Raw genomic sequence first — 24820 nt, 5'->3', positions numbered from 1 at the left:
GATCGGTCGAGGGTTGCGGCAGCACATGATTGGCTCGGGCATGTGTTGGTACCGCATTTTTCTTCGCCAGGGCACCATCGTCGGAGCATCGTCGAAGAACCTGATCGACGGCATTAGGGTTCCAGTGATCGAGGGGCCGGGGGGGTGTGCGCACATGATGTGCGATGGTTGCTGGTACTTGGCCCATATATTGGCCTCCTATCCCCCATCAAACCTCAAGAACTCACACCCCCTTAAAGTGCATTTGAGATTTTACAGGTTTGCTGCCAGTAGCCATTAAAGTGTCGGAAATGGGGACACTTTTTTCAAATGGTCACAAAATCATGTACACTTCGAGTTTTTAGCAGAATTTTTTTGTGCATGCCAAAAAAAATACACGGATCACCCCTACCAAGTTTGGGGCCGAAACTCCTTTTGAAAAAATTTTAAAAAATCCCGAACCGTAAAAAGTTTCAATAATCGTGAAAAATAGAAAACGAGTCGTCTTGCCATGAAAATTCACGTGAAGGCTTAAGGGACCATTGTATGAATTTACAAGCCATAAAAATGGCATTGGCATGCACAAATATAAAGATGTGCCTAAACCCACCAACCACCCTATCGATCCACGACTTGCGCATTCTGTCCCTCTGGCCGGCGTAGTGCCCGTTCGCCCGCCCACCCGCTCGTTTCGTCGGTTGGCTTAGGCATACGGAGTTCATTCCTAAGCTAAGATCAGACCAAACCGAAGGTTGCGGTAGCAAGATCGACAGCACGCAGAGGGGGACCCAGTGGATCCCCGGCTTGCGTATCCCGTCTCTTTGGCCGGCTGAGCACCCGCACACTTGTTTCGTGGTTTGACTTAGGCATATGGAGTTCATTCCCAGTCTAAGCATACGTAGTTCATTTACAGTCTAAGATTGGACCACACCGAGGTTTACGGCAGCACATGCTGGGCTTGGCCATGTGTTGGTGCTACATTTTTCTTCGTCGAGGCACCATCGCTGGAGCATCGTCGGAGAACCTGACCGGCAACATTGGGGTTCCGACGATCGGGTGGTCAGGGGGGTGTGCGCACATGATGTGTGATGGGTGCTGGTACTTGGCCCTTATACTGGCCCCTTATCCCTCATCAAACCTCGAGAACTCACACCCCCTTAAAGAGCATTTGAGATTTTACAGGTTTGCTGCCAGTAGCCATTAAAGTGTCGAAAATGGGGACACTTTTTTCAAATGGTCACAAAATCGTGTACGCTTCGAGTTTGTAGCTGAATTTTTTTGTACACACCAACAAAAATAGAAAGATCACGTCTACAAAGTTTGGGGCCAAGACTCCTTCCAAAAAAATTATAAAAATCCCGAATCATAAAAAGTTTCAAAAATCCTGAAAAATAGAAAACGAGTCATCTTGCCATGAAACTTCACGTGAAGGCTTAAGGGATTAATGTATGAATTTACAAGCCATAAAAATGGCATTGGCACACAAAAATATGAAGATGTGCCTAAACCCACCTACCACCCTCTCGATCCATGGCTTGCGCATCCCGTCTCTCTGGCCGGCATCGTGCCCGTCCGCCCGGCCGTCCACTCATTTCATCGGTTGGCTTAGGCATACGGAGTTCATTCCCAGTCTCAGATTAGACCTGATCGAGGGTTGTGATAGCAGGATCGACAGCACGTAGAGGTGGACCCGGTCGATCCCCGGCTTGCGCATCCCGCCCTTCTGGCACTCGCACGCTCGTTTCATGGGTTGACTTAGGCATACGGAGTTCATTCCCAGTCTAAGCATACGAAGTTCATTCCCAGTCTAGGATCAAACCAGACCGAGGGTTGCGACAGCACATACTGGGCTCGAGCATGTGTTGGTGTCGCATTTTTCTTCACCGGGGCACCATCGCCGGAGCATCATCGGAGAACCTAACCGGCGGCATTGGGGTTTCAGCGATTGGGGGGGCCAGGGGGTTGTGCGCACATGATGTGCGATGGGTGCTGGTACTTGGCCCTTATATTGGCCCCCTATCCCTCATCAAACCTCTAGAACTCACACCCCCTTAAAGAGCATTTGAGATTTTACAGGCTTGCTGCCAGTAGCCATTAAAGTGTCCGGAATGGGGACACTTTTTTCAAATGTTCACAAAATCTTGTACACTTCGAGTTTTTAGCTGAATTTTTTTATCCCTGCGAAAAAAAATACAAGGATCATGTCTACCAAGTTTGGGGCTAAAACTCCTTCCAAAAAAAATTTAAAAAATTCCGAACCGTAAAAAGTTTCAAAATTCGTAAAAAACAGAAAATGAGTCGTCTTGCCATGAAACTTCACGTGAAGGCTTAAGGGACCATTGTATGAATTTACAAGCCATAAAAATGGCATTGGCATGCAGAAATATGAAGAGGAGCCGAAACCCACTTGCCATCCTATCGATCCACGGCTTGCGCGTCCCGTCTCTTTGGCCGGCTTAGTGCCCGCCCGCCCGCTAGCTCGTTTCGACGGTTGGCTTAGGTATACGGAGTTCATTCCTAGTCTAAGATCAGATCGGACCGACGGTTGCGATAGTAGGATCGGCAGCACTGAGAGGGGGACCAGGTCGATCCCCGACTTGCGCATCCCGCCCCTCTGGCCGGCTGAGCACCCGTACGCTCGTTTTGTGGGTTGACTTAGGCATACGGAGTTCATTCCCAGTCTAAGCATACGGAGTTCATTCCCTGTCTAAGATCAGACCAGACTGAGGGTTGTGGTAGCACATGCTGGGCTCGGGCATGTGTTGGTGTCACATTTTTCTTCGTCGAGGCACCATCATCGGAGCATGGCTGGAGAACCTGACCGGCGGCATTGGGGTTCCGATGATCGGGGGGGCCGGGGGGTGCACACATGATGTGCAATGGGTGCTGGTACTTGGCCCTTATATTGGCCCCTTATCCCTTATCAAACCTCGAGAACTCACACCCCCTTAAAGAGCATTTGAGATTTTACAAGTTTGCTGCCAGTAGCCATTAAAGTGTCTGAAATAGGGACACTTTTTTGAAATGGTCAGAAAATCTTGTACACTTCCAGTTTTTAGCTGAATTGTTTTGTGCATACCAACAAAAATACAAGGATCACGTCTACCAATTTTGGCGCCAAAACTCCTTCCGAAAAAATTTTAAAAAATCCCGAACCGTAAAAAGTTTTAAAAATAGTGAAAAATAGAAAACGAGTCGTCTTGCCATGAAACTTAACGTGAAGGCTTAAGGGACCATTGTATGAATTTACAAGGCATAAAAATGGCATTGGCAAGCAAAAATATGAAGATGTGCCTAAACCCACCTACTACCCTATCGATCCACGGCTTGCGCTCCCGTCTCTCTGGCAGGCGTAGTGCCCGCCCACCCATCCGCTCGCTCATTTTATCGGTTGGCTTAGGCATACGGAGTTCATTCACGGTCTAAGATTATACCGAACTGAGGGTTGCAGCAGCAGGATTGCCAGCACGCAGAGGGGGACTCGGCCGATCCCCGGCTTGCTCATCCTGCCCCTCTGGCCGGCTGAGCACCCGCACGCTCGTTCCGTGGGTTGACTTAGGCATACGGAGTTCATTCCCAGTCTAAGCATACAGAGTTCATTCCCAATCTAAGATTGGATAGGACTGAGGGTTACGGCAGCACATGCTGGGCTCGGGCATGTGTTGGTTCCACATTTTTCTTCACCGGGGCACCATCACAGGACCATCGCCGGAGAACCTGACCGACGGTATTGGGGTTCCAGCGATCGGGGGGGCCGGGGGGTTATGCGCACATGATGTGTGATGGGTGCTGGTACTTGGCCCTTATATTGGCCCCCTATCCCTCATCAAACCTCGAGAACGCACACCCCCTTAAAGAGCATTTGAGATTTTATAGGTTTGCTGCCAGTAGCCATTAAAGTGTCTGAAATGGGGATGCTTTTTTCAAATGGTCACAAAATCTTGTACACTTTGAGTTTTTAGCTGAATTTTTTTGTGCATGCCAACAAAAATACAAGGATTAGTCTACCAATTTTGGGCCAAAACTCCTTCTGAAAAAATTTTAAAAAATCTCGAACCGCTAAAAGTTTCAAAAATCATGGAAAATAGAAAATGAGTCGTCTTGCCATGACACTTCACGTGAAGGCTTAAGGGACCATTGTATGAATTTACAAGCCATAAAAATGGCATTGGCATGCAGAAATATGAAGATATGCCTAAACCCACCTACCACCATATTGATCCACGGCTTGCGCATCCCGTTTCTCTGGTCGGTGTGGTGCCCGCTGGCTCACCCGCTCGCTCATTTCGTCGATTGGCTTAGGCAAACGGAGTTCATTCCCAATCTAAGATCAGCCCAAACCGAGGGTTGTGGAAGTAAGATTGACAGCACACAGAGAGGGACTCAACCGATCCCCGGCTTGCACATCCCGCCCCTCTGGCCGGCTAAGCACCCGCACGCTCATTTCGTGGGTTTACTTAGGCATACGGAGCTCATTCCCAGTCTAAGCATATGGAGTTCATTCCCAATCTAAGATTGGACAGGACCGAGGGTTGCGGCAGCACATGCTGGGCTCGGGCATGTCTTGGTGCCACATTTTTCTTCGTCGGGGCACCATCGCAGGAGCATTGCTGAAGAACCTGACCGACGGCATTAGGGTTCAGGTGATCGGGGGGGCCGGGGGGTTATACGCACATGATGTGTGATGGGTGCTGGTACTTGGCCCTTATATTGGCCCCTTATGCCTCATTAAACCTCGAGAACTCACACCCCCTTAAAGAGCATTTGAGATTTTATAGGTTTGCTGCCAGTAGCCATTAAAGTGTCTGAAATGGGGACACTTTTTTCAAATGGTCACAAAATCTTGTACACTTCGAGTTTTTAGCGAAATTTTTTTGTGCATGCCAACAAAAATACAAGGATCACGTCTACCAAGTTTGGGGCCAAAGCTCCTTTCGAAAAAATTTTAAAAAATCCCAAACTATAAAAAGTTTCAAAAATCATGAAAAATAAAAAATGAGTTGTCTTGCCATGAAACTTCACGTGAAGGCTTAAGGGACCATCGTATGAATTTACAAGCCATAAAAATGGCATTGGCATGCAGAAATATGAAGATGTGCCTAAACCCACCTACCACCCTATCGATCCGTGACTTGCGCATCCCGTCTCTGTGGTCGGCGTAGTGCCCGACCGCCCGTCGGCCTGCTTGTTTCGTCGGTTGGCTTAGGCATACGGAGTTCATTCCCAGTCTAAGATCAGACCAGACTGAGGGTTGCAGCAGCAGGATTGGCAACACGCAGAGGGGGACCCGGTCGATCCCCGGCTTACGTATCCCACCCCTCTAGTCAGTTGAGCAACCACACGCTTGTTTCATGGGTTGACTTAGGCATACGGAGTTCATTCCCAGTCTAAGCATACGGAGTTCATTCCCAATCTAAGATCGGACAGGACCGAGGGTTGCGACAGCACATGCTAGGCTCGGGCATGTGTTGGTGTCGCATTTTTCTTTGTCGGGGCACCATCGTTGGAGAACCTGACTAGCGGCATTACAATTCCGATTATTGGGGGGGCCAGGGGGGTTTGCGCACATGATGTGCGATGGGCGCTGGTGCTTGGCCCTTATATTGGCCCCCTATCCCTCATCAAACCTCGAGAACTCACACCCCTTAAAAAGCATTTGAGATTTTACAGGTTCGCTGCCAGTAGCCATTAAAGTGTCTGAAATGAGGACACTTTTTTCAAATGGTCACAAAATCTTGTACACTTCGAGTTTTTAGCTGAATTTTTTTGTGTATGCCAACAAAAATATAAGGATCACGTCTATCAAGTTTTTGGCCAAAACTCCTTCTGAAAAAATTTTAAAAAATCCTGAATCGCAAAAATTTTGACAATCGTGAAAAATAGAAAATGAGTCATCTTGCCATGAACTTCACGTGAAGGCTTAAGGGACCATTGTATGAATTTACAAGCCATAAAAATGGCATTGGCACACAGAAATATGAAGATGTACTGAAACCCACCTACCACCCTATCGATCCATGGCTTGTGCATCCCATCTCTCTAACCGGCGCAATGCCCGCCCGCCCACCCGTTGTGGCAGCAGGATCGGCAGCACACAGAAGGGGACCCGACCAATCCCCGGCTTGCACATCTCGCCCCTCTGGCCGGTTGAGCACCCATACGCTCGTTTCGTGGGCTGACTTAGGCATATGGAGTTCATTCCTAGTCTAAAATTGGTCCAGACCGAGGGTTGCGGTAGCACATGCTGGGCTCGGGCATGTGTTGGTGCCGTATTTTTCTTCGTCGGGGTGCCATCGTCGGAGAACCTGACCGGCAGCATTGGGGTTCCGGCGATCGGGGGGTCGGGGGGTGTACGCACATGATGTGCGATGGGTGCTGGTACTTGGCCCTTATATTGGCCCCCTTTCCCTCATCAAACCTCAAGAACTCAAACCCCTTAAAGAGCATTTGAGATTTTACAGGTTTGCTACCAGTAGCCATTAAAGTGTCTAAAATGGGGACACTTTTTTCAAATGGTCAAAAAATCATTTCGTCAGTTGGCTTAGGCATACGGAGTTCGTTCCCAGTCTAAGATTAGACCAGATCGAGGGTTGTGGCAGCAGGATCGATAGCACGTAGAGGGGGACCCGGTCGATCCCCGACTTGCGCATCTTGCCCCTTTGGCCGACTGAGCACCCGCACGCTCGTTTCGTGGGTTGACTTTGGCATATGGAGTTCATTCCCAGTCTAAGCATATGGAGTTCATTCCCAGTCTAAGATCAGACCGAACCGAGGGTTATGGTAGCACATGTTGGGCTCGAGCATGTGTTGGTACTGCATTTTTCTTCACCGGGGCACCATCGCCAGAGCATCGTCGGAGAACCTGACCGACGGCATTGGGGTTCCCATGATCGGGGGGCGGGGGGGTGCGCGCACATGATGTGCGATGGGTGCTGGTACTTGGCCCTTATATTGGCCCCCTTTCCCTCATCAAACCTCAAGAACTCAAACCCCTTAAAGAGCATTTGAGATTTTATAGGTTTGCTACCAATAGCCATTAAAGTGTCTAAAATGGGGACACTTTTTTCAAATGGTCACAAAATTGTTTCGTCAGTAGGCTTAGGCATACGGAGTTCACTCCCAGTCTAAGATCAGACCAGATCGAGGGTTGTGGCAGCAGGATCGATAGCACGTAGAGGGGGACCCAGTCGATCCCCGGCTTGCGCATCTTGCCCCTTTGGCCGACTGAGCACCCGCACGCTCGTTTCGTGGGTTGACTTTGGCATATGGAGTTCATTCCCAGTCTAAGCATACGGAGTTCATTCCCAGTCTAAGATCAGACCGAACCGAGGGTTATGGTAGCACATGTTGGGCTCGAGCATGTGTTGGTATTGCATTTTTCTTCACCGGGGCACCATCGCCAGAGCATCGCCGGAGAACCTGACCGACGGCATTGGGGTTCCCATGATCGGGGGGCGGGGGGTGCGCGCACATGATGTACGTTGGGTGCTAGTACTTGGCCCTTATATTGGCCCCCTATCCCTCATCAAACCTCAAGAACTCACACCCCTTTAAAGAGCATTTGAGATTTTACAGGTTTGCTGCCAGTAACCCTTAAAGTGTCTGAAATGGGGACACTTTTTTCAAATGGTCACAAAATCTTGTACACTTCGATTTTTTAGCTGAATTTTTTTGTGCACACCAAAAAAAATACAAGGATCATGTCTACCAAGTTTGGGACTAAAACGCTTTCGGAAAAAATTTTATAAAATCCCGAATTGCAAAAAGTTTCAAAAATGGTGAAAAACAGAAAACGAGTTGTCTTTGCATGAAACTTCACATGAAGGCTTAAGGGACCATTGTATGAATTTACGAGCCATAAAAATGGCATTGGCACTCAAAAATATGAAGATGTGCCTAAACCCACCTACCACCCTATCGATCCACGGCTTGGGCATCCCGTCTCTCTGGCCGGCATAGTGCCCGCCCGCCCGCCCGCCCACTCGTTTCGTCGGTTGGCTTAGGCATACGGAGTTCATTCCGAGTCTAAGATTAGACCGGACTGAGGGTTGCAGCAGTAGGATTGGCAGCACATAGAGGGGGACCCGACCGATCCCTGGCTTGTGCATCCCGCCCCTCTAGCCGGCTGAGCACCCGCACGCTCGTTTCGTGGGTTGACTTAGGTATACAGAGTTCATTCCCAGTCTAAGCATACGAAGTTCATTCCCAGTCTAAGCATACGGAACCGGACCAAGGGTTGCAGCAGCAGATGCTGGGCTCGGGCATGTGTTGGTGCCACATTTTTCTTTGCCGGGGCATTATCGTCGGAGGATAACCGGAGAACCTGACCGATGGCCTTGGGGTTTCGGCGATCGGGGGGCCGGGGGGTGTGCGCACATGATGTGTGATGGGTGCTGGTACTTGGCCCTTATATTGGCCCCCTATCCCTCATCAAATCTCGAGAACTCATACCTCCTTAAAGAGTATTTGAGATTTTACAGGTTTGCTGCCAGTAGCCATTAAAGTGTCTGAAATGGGGACACTTTTTTCAAATGGTCACAAAATCTTGTACACTTCGAGTTTTGAGCTGAATTTTTTTGTGCATGCCAACAAACATTTGGGGCCAAAACTCCTTGCAAAAAAATTTTAAAATATCCTGAACCGCAAAAGTTTCAAAAATTATGAAAAATATAAAACGAGTCGTCTTGCCATGATACTTCACATGAAGGCTTAAGGGACCGTTGTGTGAATTTACAAGTCGTAAAAATGGCATTGGCACGTAGAAATATGAAGATGTGCCTAAACCCACCTACCACCTTATCGATCACGGCTTCCGTATCCCGTCTCTCTGGCCGACTTAGTGCCCGCCCGTCCGCCCGCCTGCTCGTTTCGTCGGTTGGCTTAGGTATATGGAGTTCATTCCCAGTCTAAGATTGGACTGGACTGAGGGTTGCAGCAGCAGGATCGGCAGCACACAGGGGGTGACCCAGCCGATCCCCGGCTTGCGTATCTAGCCCCTCTAGTCGGTTGGGCACCCGCACGCTCGTTCAATGGGTTGACTTAGGCATACAGAGTTCATTCCGAGTTTAAGATCAGACCGGATCGAGGGTTACAGCAGCACATGCAGGGCTCGGACATGTGTTGGTGCCACATTTTTCGTCATCGAGGCACCATGCCGAGCATCGTCGGAGAACCTGACCAGAGGCGTTGGGGTTCCAATGATCGGGGGGCCGGGGGGATGTGCGCACATGATGTGCGATGGGTGCTGGTACTTGGCCCTTATATTGGCCCCCTATCCCTTATCAAACCTCGAGAACTCACATCCCCTTAAAGAGCAATTGATATTTTACAGGTTTGCTACCAGTAGCCATCAAAGTGTCCGAAATGGGGACACTTTTTTCAAATGGTCACAAAATCTTGTGCAATTCGAGTTTTTAGCTAAATTTTTTATGCATGCCAACAAAAATACAAGGATCACGTCCACCAAGTTTGAGGCCAAAAATCCTTCACAAAAAATTTTAAAAAATCCTGAACCATAAAAAGTTTTGAAAATCGTGAAAAATAAAAAACGAGTCGTCTTGCCATGAAACTTCACGTGAAGGCTTAAGGGACCACTGTATGAATTTACAAGCCATAAAAATGGCATTGGCATGTAGAAATATGAAGATGTGCCTAAACCCACCTACCACCCTATCGATCCACGGCTTGCGCATCCCGTCTCTCTGGCCGGCATAGTGCCCACCCGCCTGCCCGCCCGCTCGTTTCATCGGTTGGCTTAGGCATACAGAGTTCATTCCTAGTCTAAGATCGGACCGGACCGAGGGTTGCAGCAGCATGATCAGCAGCACGTAGAGGGGGAACCGACCGGTCCCCAGCTTGTACATCTTGCCCCTCTGCCCGGCTGAGCACCCGCACGCTCGTTTCATGGGTTGACTTAGGCATACGGAGTTCATTCCCAGACTAAGCATACAGAGTTCATTCCCAATCTATGATCGGACCGGACCGAGGGTTGCAGCGACACATGCTAGGCTCGAGCATGTGTTGGTGCCGTATTTTTCTTCGTCGGGGCACCATCGCCAGAGAACCTGACCGGCGGCATTGGGGTTCCGGCGATCGGGGGGGCCGGGGGGTGTGCACACATGATTTGCGATGGGTGCTGGTACTTGGCCCTTATATTGGCCCCCTATCCCTCATCAAACCTTGAGAACTCACCCCCATTTAAAGAGCATTTGAGATTTTACAGGTTTGTTGCCAGTAGCCATTAAAGTGTCTGAAATGGGGACACGTTTTTCAAATGGTCACAAAATCTTGTACAGTTTGAGTTTTTAGCTGACTTTTTTTGTGCATGCCAATAAAAATACAAGGATCACGTCTGTCAAGTTTGCAGCCAAAACTCATTCCGAAAAAATTTTAAAAAATCCCCGAACCGTGAACAGTTTCAAAAATCGTGAAATATAGAAAACGAGTCGTCTTGCCATGAAACTTAACGTGAAGGCTTAAGGGACCATTGTATGAATTTACAAGCCATAAAAATGGCATTGGCACACAGAAATATGAAGATGTGCCTAAACTAACCTACCACCCTATCGATCCACGGCTTGCGCATCCCGCTTTTCTGGCCGACGTAGTCCCGCCCACCCGTTCGCCAGCTCGTTTTGTCAGTTGGCTTAGGCATACGGAGTTCATTCCCAGTCTAAGATTGGACTGGATCGAGGGTTGCGGCAGCAAGATCGACAGCACGAAGAGGGGGACCCGACCGATCCCTGGCTTGCGCATCTCGCCCCTCTGGCCGGCTGAGCGCCCGTACGCTCGTTTCATGGGTTGACTTAGGCATACGGAGTTCTTTCCCAATCTAATATCGGACCGGACTGATGGTTGCGATAGCACATGCTGGGCTTGGGCATGTGCTGGTGTCGCATTTTTCTTCGTCGGGGCACCATCGCCGGAGCATCGCCGGAGAACCTGACCGACGGCATTGGGGTTCCAGCGATCGGGGGGGCCGGGGGGTGTACGCACATGATGTGCAATGGGTGCTGGTACTTGGCCCTTATATTGACCCTCTATCCATCATCAAACCTGAAGAGCTCATACCCCCTTAAAAAGCATTTGAGATTTTATAGGTTTGCTGCCAATAGCCATTAAAGTGTCTGAAATGGGGACACTTTTTTCAAATGATCACAAAATCTTGTACACTTCGAGTTTTTAGCTGAATTTTTTTGTGCATGCCAACAAAATAAAAGGATCACGTCTCCAAGTTTGGGGCCAAAACTCATTTCGAAAAAGTTTTAAAAAATCTTGAACCGTAAAAAGTTTCAAAAATCGCGAAAAATAGAAACGAGTCATTTTGCCATGAAACTTCACGTGAAGGCTTAAGGGACCATTGTATAAATTTACAGGCCATAAAAATGGCATTGGCATGTAGAAATATGAAGATGTGGCTGCACCCACCTACCACCTATCGATCCATGGCTTGCGCATCCCGTCTCTCTGGCCGACATAGTGCCCGCTCGCCCGCCTACCCGTTCGTTTCATCGATTGGCTTAGGCATACGGAGTTCATTCTTAGTCTAAGATCGGACTGGACTGAGGATTATGGTAGCAGGATCGGCAGCACACAGAGGGGGACCCGATCGATCCCCGACTTGCACATCCTGCCCCTCTGGCCGGCTGAGCGCTCGCACGCTCGTTTCATGGGTTGACTTATGCATACGGAGTTCATTCCCAGTCTAAGCATACGGAGTTCATTCCCAGTCTAAGATCAGACCGGATCAAGAGTTACGGCAGCACATGCTGGGCTAAGGCATGTGCTGGTGCCGCATTTTTCTTCGTCGGGGCACCATCGCCGGAGCATTGCCCGAGAACCTGATCGGCGGCATTGGGGTTTCGACGATCGGGGGGGCCGGGGGGGTGTGCGCACATGATGTGCGATGGGTACTGGTACTTGGCCCTTATATTAGGCCCCTATCTCTCATCAAACCTCGAGAACTCACACCCCCTTAAAGAGCATTTGAGATTTTACAAGTTTGCTGCCAGTAGCCATTAAAGTGTCTGAAATGGGGACACTTTTTTCAAATGGTCACAAAATCTTGTACACTTCAAGTTTTTAGCTGAATTGTTTTGTGCATGCCAAGAAAAATACAAGGATCACGTCTACAAATTTTGGGGCCAAAACTCCTTCCGAAAAAATTTTAAAAAATCCCAAACCGTAAAAAGTTTCGAATATCGTGAAAAATAGAAAACGAGTCATCTTGCCATGAAACTTAATGTGAAGGTTTAAGGGACCATTGCAGGAATTTACAAGCCATAAAAATGGCATTGGCACGTAGAAATATGAAGATGTGCCTAGTGCCCGTAGTGCCCGCCCGCACGTTCATTTCGTCGGTTGGCTTAGGCATACGGAGTTCATTCCCAGTCTAAGATCTGACCGGACCGAGGGTTATGGTAGTAGGATTGGCAGTATGCAGAGGGGGACCCGTCCGATCCCCGGCTTGCGCATCCTACCGCTCTGGCCGGCTGAGCACCCACACGCTCTTTTCGTGGGTTGACTTAGGCATACGGAGTTCATTCCCACTCTAAGCATTCGAGTTCATTCCCAGTCTAAGATCGAACCAGACCGAGAGTTGTGGCTGCACATGCTGGGCTCGAGCATGCGCTAGTGCCACATTTTTCTTCGTCGAGGCACCATCGTCGGAGCATCACTGGAGAACCTGATCGGCGGCATTGAGGTTCTGACGATAGGGGGCGGGGGGGTTGTGCGCACATGATGTACGATGGGTGCTGGTACTTGGCCCTTATATTGGCCTTGTATCCCTCATCAAACCTCAAGAACTCACACCCCCTTAAAGAGCATTTGAGATTTTACAGGTTTGCTGCCAGTAGCCATTAAAGTGTCTGAAATGGGGACACTTTTTTCAAATGGTCACAAAATCTTGTACACTTCGAGTTTTTAGCTGAATTGTTTTGTGCATGCCAAGAAAAATACAAGGATCACTTCTACCAAGTTTGGGGCAGAAACTCCTTCTGAAAAATTTTAAAAAATCCCAAACCACAAAAAGTTTTGAAAATCATGAAAAATAGAAAACGAGTCGTCTTGCCATGAAACTTCACGTGAAGGCTTAGGGGACCATTGTATGAATTTACAAGCCATAAAAATGGCATTGGCATGCAGAAATATGAGGATGTGCCTAAACCCACCTACCACCCTATCGATCCACGGCTTGCGTATCCCGCTTCTCTGGCTAGCATAGTGCCCGCCCGCCCATCGCCCGCTCGTTTCGTCAGTTGGCTTAGGCATACAGAGTTCATTCCCAGTCTAAGATCAGACTGGATTGAGGGTTGCGACAACAAGATCGACAGCACCTAGAGGGTGACCCGATCGATCCCCGGCTTGTGCATCCATCCCCTCTGGACGGCTGAGCGCCCGTACGCTCGTTTCGTGGGTTGACTTAGGCATACGGAGTGCATTCCCAGTCTAAGCATACGGAGTTCATTCTCAGTCTAAGATCGGACCGGACCGAGGGTTGCGATAGCATATGCTGGGCTGGGGCATGTGCTGGTGCCGCATCGTCGGGGAACCTGACCGTCGGCATTGGGGTTCCAGCAATCGATGGGTCGAGGGGGTGTGCGCACATGATGTGCGATGGGTGCTGGTACTTGGCCCTTGTATTGGCCCCTATCCCTCATCAAAGCTCGAGAACTCACACCCCCTTAAAGAGCATTTGAGATTTGACAGGTTTGCTGCAAGTAGCCATTAAAGTGTCTGAAATGGGGACACTTTTTTCAAATAGTCACAAAATTTTGTACACTACGACTTTTTAGCTGAAATGTTTTGTGCATGCCAAGAAAAATACAAGGATCACGTCTACCAAGTTTGGTACCAAAACTCCTTTCAAAAAAATTTTAAAAAATCCCGAACCGTAAAAAGTTTTGAAAATCGTGAAAAATAGAAAATGAGTCATCTTGCCATGAAACTTCACGTGAAGGCTTAAGGGACCATTGTATGAATTTACATGCCATAAAAATGGCATTGGCACATAGAAATATGAAGATGTACCTAAACCCACCAACCACCCTATCGATCCACGGCTTGCGCATCCCGTCTCTCTGGCCGACGTAATGCGCGCCCGCCCGCCCGCCCGCTCGTTTCATCGGTTGGCTTAGGCATACGGAGTTCATTCCCAGTCTAAGATCAGACTGGACTGAGGGCTGTAGCAACAGGTTCGGCAACACGCAAATTGGGACCCATCCGATCCCTGGCTTGAGCATCTCGCCCCTCGGCCGGCTGAGCACCCGCACGCTCATTTCGTGGGTTGACTTTGGCATATGGAGTTCATTCCCAGTCTAAGCATATGGAGTTCATTCCCAGTCTAAGATTGGACAGGATCGAGGGTTGCGATAGGACATTCTGAACTCGGCACGTGCTGGTGCCACATTTTTCTTCGTCGGGGCACCATCGCCGGAGCATCGTCGAAGAACCTGACCGGCAGCATTGGGGTTCTGATGATCAGGGGGGCCGGGGGGTGTGCGCACATGATGTGCGATGGGCGCTGGTACTTGGCCCTTATATTGGCCCCCTATCCCTCATCAAACCTCGAGAACTCACACCCCCTTAAAAAGCATTTGAGATTTTATAGGTTTGCTGTCAGTAGCCATTAAAGTGTCTGAAATGGGGACAGTTTTTTCAAATGATCACAAAATCTTGTACACTTCGAGTTTTTAGCTGAATTTTTTTGTGCATCCCAAAAAAAAAATACAGGGATCACGTCTACGAAGTTTTGGGCCAAAACTCCTTTTGAAAAAATTTTAAAAAATCTTGAACCGTAAAAAGTTTCAAAAATTGTGAAAAATAGAAAAACGAGTCGTCTTGCCATGAAACTTCACATGAAGGCTTAAAGGACCATTGTATGAATTTACAAGCCATAAAAATGGCAGTGGTAGGCAGAAATATGAAGATGTGCCTAAACCCACCTACCACCCTATCGGTCCATGGCTTGTGCATCCCGTCTCTCTGGTCGGCGTAGTGCCCGCCCGCCCACCTGCTCGTCCGCTTGTTTCATCGGTTGGCTTAGGCATACGGAGTTCATTTCCTGTCTAAGATTGGATCAGACTGAGGGTTGCAACAGCAGATCGGCAATATGTAGATGGGGACCCGGTTGATCCCCGGCTTGCGCATCCTGCCCCTTTGGTCGGCTGGGCGCCCACTCGCTCGTTTCATGGGTTGACTTTGGCATACGGAGTTCATTCGCAGTCTAAGCATACGGAGTTCACTCTCAGTCTAAGATTAAACCGGACCGAGGGTTACGATAGCACATTTTGGGCTCGGGCATATGCTGGTGCCGCATTTTTCTTTGTCGGGGCACCATCGTCGAAGCATCGTCAAAGAATCTAACCGACAGGATTAGGGTTCCGACGATCGGGGGGACCGGGGGAGGGGTGTGCGCACATGATGTGCAATGGGTGCTGGTAGTCGACCTTTATGTTGGTCCCCTATGCCTCGTCAAACCTCGAGAACTCACACCCCCTTAAAGAGCATTTGAGATTTTACAGGTTTGCTGCCAGTAGCCATTAAAGTGTCTGAAATGGGACACTTTTTTCAAATGGTCACAAAATCTTGTACACTTCAAGTTTTTACCTGAATTTTTTTGTGGATGCCAACAAAAATACAAGGATCACGTCTACCAAGTTTGCAGCCAAAAATCCTTCTAAAAAATGGCATTGCATGAAACTTCACGTGAAGGCCTAAGGGACCATTGCATGAATTTACAAGCCATAAAAATGGCATTGGCATGGAGAAATATGAAGATGCGCCTAAACCCACCTACCATCCCATCGATCCACGGCTTGCGCATCCCGTCTCTCTGGCCGACGTAGTGCCCGCCCACCCACACGCCCGCTTGTTTCATCCGTTGGCTTAGGCATACAGAGTTCATTCCCAGTCTAAGATCGAACCGGAGTAAGCGTTGCGGCAGCAGGATCGACAGCACGTAGAGGGGGACCCGGCTGATCCTCGACTTGCACATCCCGCCCCTCTGGCCGACTGAGCGCCCGCACGCTCATTTCATGGGTTGACTTAGGCATACGGAGTCCATTCCCAATCTAAGCATACGGAGTTCATTCCCAGTCTAAGATCGGATCAGACAGAGGGTTGCAATAGCACATGCTGGGCTCGGGCATGTTCTGGTGCCACATTTTTCTTCATCGAGACACCATGTTGGACCATCGCCGGAGAACCTGACCAGCGGCATTGGGGTTTCGACGATCGAGGGGGTCGGCGGGGTGTGCGCACATGATGTGTGATGGGTGATGGTACTTTGCCCTTATATTGGCCCCCTATCCCTCATCAAACCTCGAGAACTCACACCCCTTAAAAAACATTTGAGATTTTATAGGTTTGCTGCCAGTAGCCATTAAAGTGTTTGAAATGGGGACACTTTTTTGAAATGGTCACAAAATCTTGTACACTTCGAGTTTTTAGCTAAATTTTTGTGAAAAATAGAAAACGAGTCGTCTTGCCATGAAACTTCACGAGAAGGCTTAAGGGACCATTGTATGAATTTACACACCGCAAAAATGGCATTGGCACATAGAAATATGAGGATGTGCCTAAACCCACCTACCACCCTATCGATCCATGACTTGCACATCCCGTCTCTCTGGTCGGCGTAGTGCCTGCCCGCCTGCCCGCTCGTTTCGTCGGTTGGCTTAGGCATACGGAGTTCATTCCCAGACTAAGATCGGATCGGATCGAAGGTTGCTGCAGCAAGATCGACAGCACGCAGAGGGGGACCCGATCGATCCCCGACTTGCGCATCCCACCCCTCTGGTCGACTGAGCACCCGCACGCTCGTTTCATGGGTTAACCTAGGCATACGGAGTTCATTCCCAGTTTAAGCATATGAAGTTCATTCCCAGTCTAAGATCGAACCAAACCAAGGGTTGCGACAGCACATGCTGGGCTCAGGCATGCGTTGGTGCCGTATTTTTCTTCGTCGGGGCACCATTGCCGGAGCATCGTCGGAGAACCTGATCGGCGGCATTAGGGTTCCGGCGATCAGGGGGGCCGGGGGGTGGTTTGCGCACATGATGTGTGATGGGTGCTGGTACTTGGCCCTTATATTGGCCCCCTATCCCTCATCAAACCTCAAAAACTCACACCCCCTTAAAGAGCATTTGAGATTTTACAGGTTTGCTGCCAGTAGCCATTAAAGTGTCTGAAATGGGGACACTTTTTTCAAATGGTCACAAAATCTTATACACTTCGAGTTTTTAGCTGAATTTTTGTGAAAAATAAAAAACGAGTCGTCTTGCCATGAAACTTCACGAGAAGGCTTAAGGGACCATTGTATGAATTTACAAGCCGTAAAAATGGCATTGGCACATAGAAATATGAAGATGTGCCTAAACCCACCTACCACCTTATCGATCCACGACTTGCGCATCCCGTCTCTCTAGCCGGCATAGTGCCCGCCAGCCCGTCCGCCCGCTCATTTCGTCGGTTGGCTTAGGCATACGGAGTTCATTCCCAGTCTAAGATTGAACCGGACCGAGGGTTGCGATGGTGGATTGGCAGCACGCAGAGGGGGACCTGGCCGATCCTTGGCTTGCGCATCCCACCCCTTTGGCAGGCTGAGTGCCTTCACACTCATTTCGTGGGTTGACCCAGGCATACGTAGTTCATTCCCAGTCTAAGATCAGACTGAACCGAGGGTTACGGTAGCACATGCTGGGCTTGGGCATGTGCTGGTGTCACATTTTTCTTCGTCAGGGCACCATCGTCGGAGCATCGCTTGAGAACCTGATATGTGGCATTAGGGTTCTGACGATCGGGGGGGCCGGGGGGTGTGCGCACATGATGTGCGATGGGTGCTGGTACTTGGCCCTTATATTGGCCCCCTATCCCTCATCTAACCTCGAGAGCTCACACCCCCTTAAAGAGCATTTGAGATTTTACAGGTTTGCTGCCAGTAGCCATTAAAGTGTCTAAAATGGGGACACTTTTTTCAAATGGTCACAAAATCCTGTACAATTCGAGTTTTTAGCTGAATTTTTTTGTGCATGCCAACAAAAATACAAGGATACATCTACCAAGTTTGCTGCCAGTAGCCATTAAAGTGTCTAAAATGGGGACACTTTTTTCAAATGGTCACAAAATCCTGTACACTTCGAGTTTTTAGCTGAATTTTTTTGTGCATGCGAAGAAAAATACAAGGATCGTGTTTACCAAGTTTGGGGCCAAAACTCCTTTCGAAAAAATTTTAAAAAATCCCGAACCGCAAAAATTTTGGAAAATCATGAAAAATAGAAAATGAGTCGTCTTGCCATGAAACTTCACGTGAAGGCTTAAGGGACCATTGTATGAATTTACAAGCCATAAAAATGGCATTGGCACATAGAATTATGAAGATGTGCCTAAACCCACCTACCACACTACTGATCCATGGCTTGCGCATCCCGTCTCTCTGGTCGGCGTAGTGCCCGCCCACCCACTCGTTTCGTTGGTTGTCTTAGGCATACGGAGTTCATTCCCAGTCTAAGATCAGACCTGACCGAGGGTTGTAGCAGCAGGAACGGCAGCACGCAGAGGGGGACCCGGCCGATCCCCAGCTTGCGCATCCCACCCCTCTGGCCGATTGAGCGCCCGCACGCTCGTTTCGTGGGTTGACATAAGCATACGAAGTTCATTCCCAGTCTAAGCATATGGAGTTCATTGCCAGTCTAAGATCGAACCAGACCAAGGGTTGCGGTAGCACATGTTGGACTCGGGCATGTGCTGGTGCCATATTTTTCTTTATCGGGGCACCATCGCCGGAGCATCGTCGGAGAACCTGACCGACAGTGTTGGGGTTCCGACGATTGGAGGGGCCGGGGGACTGTGCGCACATGATGTACGGTGGGTGCTGGTACTTGGCCCTTATATTGGCCCTCTATTCCTCATCAATCCTCGAGAACTCACACCCCCTTAAAGAGCATTTGAGATTTTATAGGTTTGCTGCCAGTAGCCATTAAAGTGTCTGAAATAGGGACACTTTTTTCAAATGGTAACAAAATCTTGTACACTTTGAGTTTTTAGCTGAATTTTTTTGTGCATGCCAACAAAAATACAAGGATCACATCTACCAAGTTTGGGGCCAAAACTCCTTCCGAAAAAATTTAAAAAATCTAGAACCACAAAAAGTTTCAAAAATCGTGAAAAATAGAAAACGAGTCGTCTTACCATGAAACTTCACGTGAAGGCTTAAGGGACCATTGTATGAATTTACAAGCCATAAAAATGGCATTGGCATGTAGAAATATGATGATGTGCCCAAACCCACCTACCACCCTATCGATCCACGGCTTGCGCATCCCGTCTCTCTGGCCGGCGTAGTTCCCGCCCGCTCGTTTCGTCGGTTGGTTTAGGCATACGGAGTTCATTCCCAGTCTAAGATCGGATCAGACCGAGGGTTACAGCAGCAGGATCGGCACCACGCAGAGGAGGACTCGGCCGATCCCCGGCTTGCGCATCCCACCCCTCTGGCCGGTTGAGCACCCGCACGCTCGTTTCGTGGGTTGACTTAGGCATACGAAGTTCATTCCCAGTCTAAGATCGGACCAGACCGAGGGTTACGACAGCACGTGCTAGGGTCGGGCATGTGTTGGTGCCACATTTTTCTTCGTCGGGGCACTATCACTGGAGCATCGCTGGAGCATCGCCGGAGCATCGCTAGAGAACCTGACCGACAGCATTGGGGTTCCGACGATCGGGGGGGCCGGGGGGTGTGCACACATGATGTGCGATGGGTGCTGGTACTTGGCCCCTATATTGGCCCCCTATCCCTCATCAATCCTCGAGAACTCACACCCCCTTAAAGAGCATTTGAGATTTTACAGGTTTGCTGCCAGTAGCTATTAAAGTGTCTAAAATGGGGACTCTTTTTTCAAATGGTCACAAAATCTTGTACACTTCGAGTTTTTAGCTGAATTTTTTGGTGCATGCCAAAAAAAAATACACGGATCACGTCTACCAATTTTGGGGCCAAAACTACTTCCGAAAAAATTTTTAAAAATCTCGAACCGTAAAAAGTTTCAAAAATCATGAAAAATAGAAAATGAGTCATCTTGCCATGATAATTCACGTGATGGCTTAAGCGACCATTGTATGAATTTACAAGCCATAAAAATGGCATTGGCACACAGAAATATGGAGATGTGCCTAAACCCGCCTACCACCTTATCGATCCACGGCTTGCGCATCCCGTCTCTCTGGCAGTCGTAGTGCCCGCCTGCCCGCCCGCCCGCTCGTTTCGTCAGTTGGCTTAGGCATACGGAGTTCATTCCCAGTCTAAGATTGGACCAGACAGAGGGTTGTGGCAGCAGGATCAACAGCACGCAGAGGGGGACCCGACCGATCCTCGGCTTGCGCATCTGTCCCTCAGGCTGGCTGAATGCCTGCACGCTCATTTCGTGTGTTGACTTAGGCATACGGAGTTCATTCCCAGTCTAAGCAGACAAAGTTCATTCCAGTCTAAGATCAGACCAAAGGGAAGGTTACGGCAGCACATGCTGGGCTCGGGCTTGTATCGGTGCCGTAATTTTCTTCGTCGAGGCACCATCGTCGGAGCATCGTCGGAGAACCTGATCGTCGGCATTGGGGTTCCGACGATCGGAGGGGGTGTGCGCACATGATGTGCGATGGGTGCTGGTACTTGGCCCTTATGTTGGCCCCCTATCCCTCATCAAACCTCGAGAACTCACACCCCCGTAAAGAGCATTTTAGATTTTACAGGTTTGCTGCCAATAGCAATTAAATTGTCTGAAATGGGGACACTTTTTTCAAATGGTCACAAAATCTTGTACACTTCGAATTTTTAGCTGAATTTTTTTATGCATGCCAACAAAAATACAAGGATCACATCTACCAAGTTTGGGAATAAAACACCTTCCGAAAAAATTTTAAAAAATCCCGAAGCGTACAAAGTTTCAAAAATCATGAAAAATAGAAAATGAGTCGTCCTGCCATGAAACTTCACGTGAAGGCTTAAGGGACTAGTGTATGAATTTACAAGCCATAAAAATGGCACTGGCATGCAGAAATATGAAGATGTGCCTAAAGCCACCAACCACCCTATCGATCCACGACTTGCGTATCCCGTCTCTCTGGCCAACGTAGTGCCCGCCCGCCCGTTCGTTTCGTCAGTTGGCTGAGGTATATGGAGTTCATTCCCAATCTAAGATCAGATCGGATCGAGGGTTGCGAAAGCAAGATCGCCAGCACGCAGAGGGGGACCCGACCGATCCCTGGCTTACGCATCCCGCCCCTCTGGCTGACTGAGCACCCGTACACTCACTTCATGGGTTGACTTAGTTATACAGAGTTCATTCCCAGTCTAAGATCAGACTGGACCGAGGGCATGTGCTGGTGCCGCATTTTTTTTCATCGGGGCACCATCGTCGCAGCATCGCCGGAGAACCTGACCGACGGCATTAGGTTCCGACGATCGGGGGGGCCAGGGGGTGCACGCACATGATGTGCGATGGGTGCTAGTACTTGGCCCCTATATTGGCCCCCTATCCCTCATCAATCCTCGAGAACTCACACCCCCTTAAAGAGCATTTGAGATTTTACAGGTTTGCTGCCAGTAGCCATTAAAGTGTTTGAAATGGGGACACTTTTTTCAAATGGTCACAAAATCTTGTACACTTCGAGTTTTTAGCTGAATTTTTTTTGTGCATGCCAACAAAAATACAAGGATCACGTCTACGAAGTTTGGGGCCAAAAAGCTATCTCAAAAAATTTTAAAAAATTCAGATCCGTAAAAAGTTTGTAAAATCGTGAAAAATAAAAAATGAGTTGTCTTCCCATGAAACTTCACGTGAAGGCTTAAGGGACCATTGTATGAATTTAGAAGCCATAAAAATGGCATTGGCACGCAGAAATAAGGAGATGTCCCTAAACCCAACTACCACTCTATCGATCCACGGCTTACGCATCCCGTCTCTCTGGTCGGCGTAGTGCCCGCCTGCCTGCCCGCCCGCTCGTTTCGTCGGTTGGCTTAGGCATACGGAGTTCATTCCCAGTCTAAGATTGGACCAAATCGAGGGTTGTGGCAGCAGGATCGATAGCACGTAGAGGGGGACCCGACCGATCCTCGGCTTACGCATCCCGCCCCTCAGGCCGGCTGAGCGCTCGTACACTCATTTCGTGGGTTGACTTAGGCATGCGGAGTTCATTCCCAGTCTAAGCATATGGAGTTCATTCCCACTCTAAGATCGGATCAAACCGAGGGTTGCAGAGCAGATGCTGGGCACGGGCATGTGTTGGTGCCGTATTTTTCTTCACCGGGGCACCATCACCGGAGCATCACCAGAGAACTTGACCGACGACATTGGGGTTCCGATGATTGAGGGGGCTGGGGCGGGTGTGCGCACAAGATGTGCGATGGGTGCTGCTACTTAGCCCTTATATTGGCCCCCTATGCCTCATCAAACCTCGAGAACTCACACCCCCTTAAAGAGCATTTGAGATTTTACAGGTTTGCTGCCAGTAGCCTTTAAAGTGTCTGAAATGGGGACACTTTTTTCAAATGGTCACAAAATCTTGTACACTCCGAGTTTTTAGTTGAATGTTTTTGCACATGCCAACAAAAATACAAGGATCACGTCTACCAAGTTTGTCTCCACAAGTCCTTTCAAAAAAATTTTAAAAAATCCAGAACCGCAAAAAGTTTCATAAATCGTGAAAAATAGAAAATGAGTCGTCTTGCCATGAAACTTCACGTGAAGGCTTAAGAGACCATTGTATGAATTTACGAGCCATAAAAATGGCATTGGCAAGCATAAATATGAAGATGTGCCTAAACCCACCTACCACCATATCGATCCACGGCTTGCGCATCCCATTTCTATGGCCGACGTAGTGCCCACCCGCCCGTCTGCCCGCTCGCCCGCTCGTTTCTTCGGTTGGCTTAGGCATACGGAGTTTATTCATAGTCTAATTCGGACCGAGGGTCATGACAGCAGGATCGGCAGCACGAGAGGGGGACCCGGCCGATCCTCGGCTTGCGCATCCCGCCCCTATGGCCGGCTAAGCACCCGTACGCTCATTTCATGGGTTTACTTCATCATACGGAGTTCATTCCCAGTCTAATACCGGACCAGAATGAAGGTTGCGATAGCACATGTTGGGCTCGGGCATGTGCTGGTGATGCATTTTTCTTCATCGGGGCACCATCGCCGGGGCATCGTCGGAGAACCTGACCGACGGCATTGGGGTTCCGGCGATCGAGGGGCCAGGTGGTGTGCGCACATGATGTGCGATGGGTGCTGGTACTTGGCCCTTATATTGGCCCCTATCCCTCATTAAACCTCGAAAACTCACACCCCTTTAAAGAGCATTTGAGATTTTACAGGTTTGCTGCCAGTAGCCATTAAAGTGTTTGAAACAGGGACACTTTTTTCAAAAGGTCACAAATCTTGTACACTTCGAGTTTTTAGCTGAAATTTTTTGTGCATGCCAACAAAAATACAAGGATCAGGTCTACCAAGTTTGGGGCCAAAACTGCTTCCGAAAAAATTTTACAAAATCCCGAACCGCAAAAAGTTTCAAAAATCATGAAAAATAAAAAATGAGTCTTCCTGCCATGAAACTTCACGTGAAGGCTTAAGGGACCATTGTATGAATTTACAAGCCATAAAAATGGCATTGGCATGTAGAAATATGAAGATTTGCATAAACCCACCTACCACCCTATCGATCCATGGCTTGCGCATCCTGTCTCTCTAGCCGACGAAGTGCCTGCCCACCTGCCCACCCGTTCGTTTCGTCGGTTGGCTTAGGCATACGGAGTTCATTCCCTGTCTAAGATCAAACCAGACCGAGGGTTACGGTAGCAGGATCGGTAGCACGCAGAGGGGGACTCGCCCGATCCCCAGCTTGCGCATCCCGCCCCTCTGGTCGGCTAAGCGCCTGCACGCTCGTTTCATGGGTTGACTTAGGCATATGGAGTTCATTCATAGTCTAAGCATACGGAGTTCATTCTCAGTCTTAGATCGGACCAGATTGAGGGTTGCGGCAACAGATGCTAGGCTCGAGCATGTCCTGGTGCCACTTTTTTCTTCGTCGGGGCACCATCGTCGGAGAACCTGACCGGCGGCATTGGGGTTCTGACGATTAGGGGGGCAGGGGGTGTGCGCACATGATTTGCGATGGGTGCTGGCACTTGGCCATTATATTGGCCCCCTATCCCTCATCAAACCTTGAGAAGTCACACCTCCTTAAAGAGCATTTGAGATATTACAAGTTTGCTTCCAGTAGCCATTAAAGTGTCTGAAATGCGGACACTTTTTTCAAATGGTCACCAAATCTTGTACACTTAGAGTTTTTAGCTGACTTTTTTTATGCATGCCAACGAAAATACAATGATCACGTCTACCAAGTTTTGGGCCAAAGCTCCTTCCGAAAAAATTTAAAAAAATCCTAAACCGTAAAAAGCTTCAAAAATCGTAAAAAATAGAAAACGAGTCGTCTTGCCATGAAAATTCACGTGAAGGCTTAAGGGACCATTGTATGAATTTACAAGCCATGAAAATGGCATTGGCATGCAAAAATATAAATCCCACCCCTCTGGCCGGTTGAGCGCCCGTACGCTCGTTTCGTGGGTTGACTTAGGCATATGGAGTTCATTCCCAGTCTAAGCATACGGAGTTCATTCCTAGTCTAAGATCGAACCGGACCGAGGGTTCTGGCAGCACATGCTGGGCTCAGGCATATGCTGATGCCGCATTTTTCTTCACCGGGGCACCATCACCGGAGCATCGCCGGAGAACTTGACCGACGGCATTGGGGTTCCGACGATCGGAGGGGCCGGGGGGTGTCCGCACATGAT

The sequence above is a fragment of the Durio zibethinus genome, chromosome 5 (genome assembly GCF_047325235.1).
Source record: "Durio zibethinus cultivar Kanyao isolate XHJ-2024 chromosome 5, ASM4732523v1, whole genome shotgun sequence".
Classification (NCBI taxonomy): domain Eukaryota; kingdom Viridiplantae; phylum Streptophyta; class Magnoliopsida; order Malvales; family Malvaceae; genus Durio; species Durio zibethinus.
Note: the sequence above shows the minus strand (reverse complement) of the source record.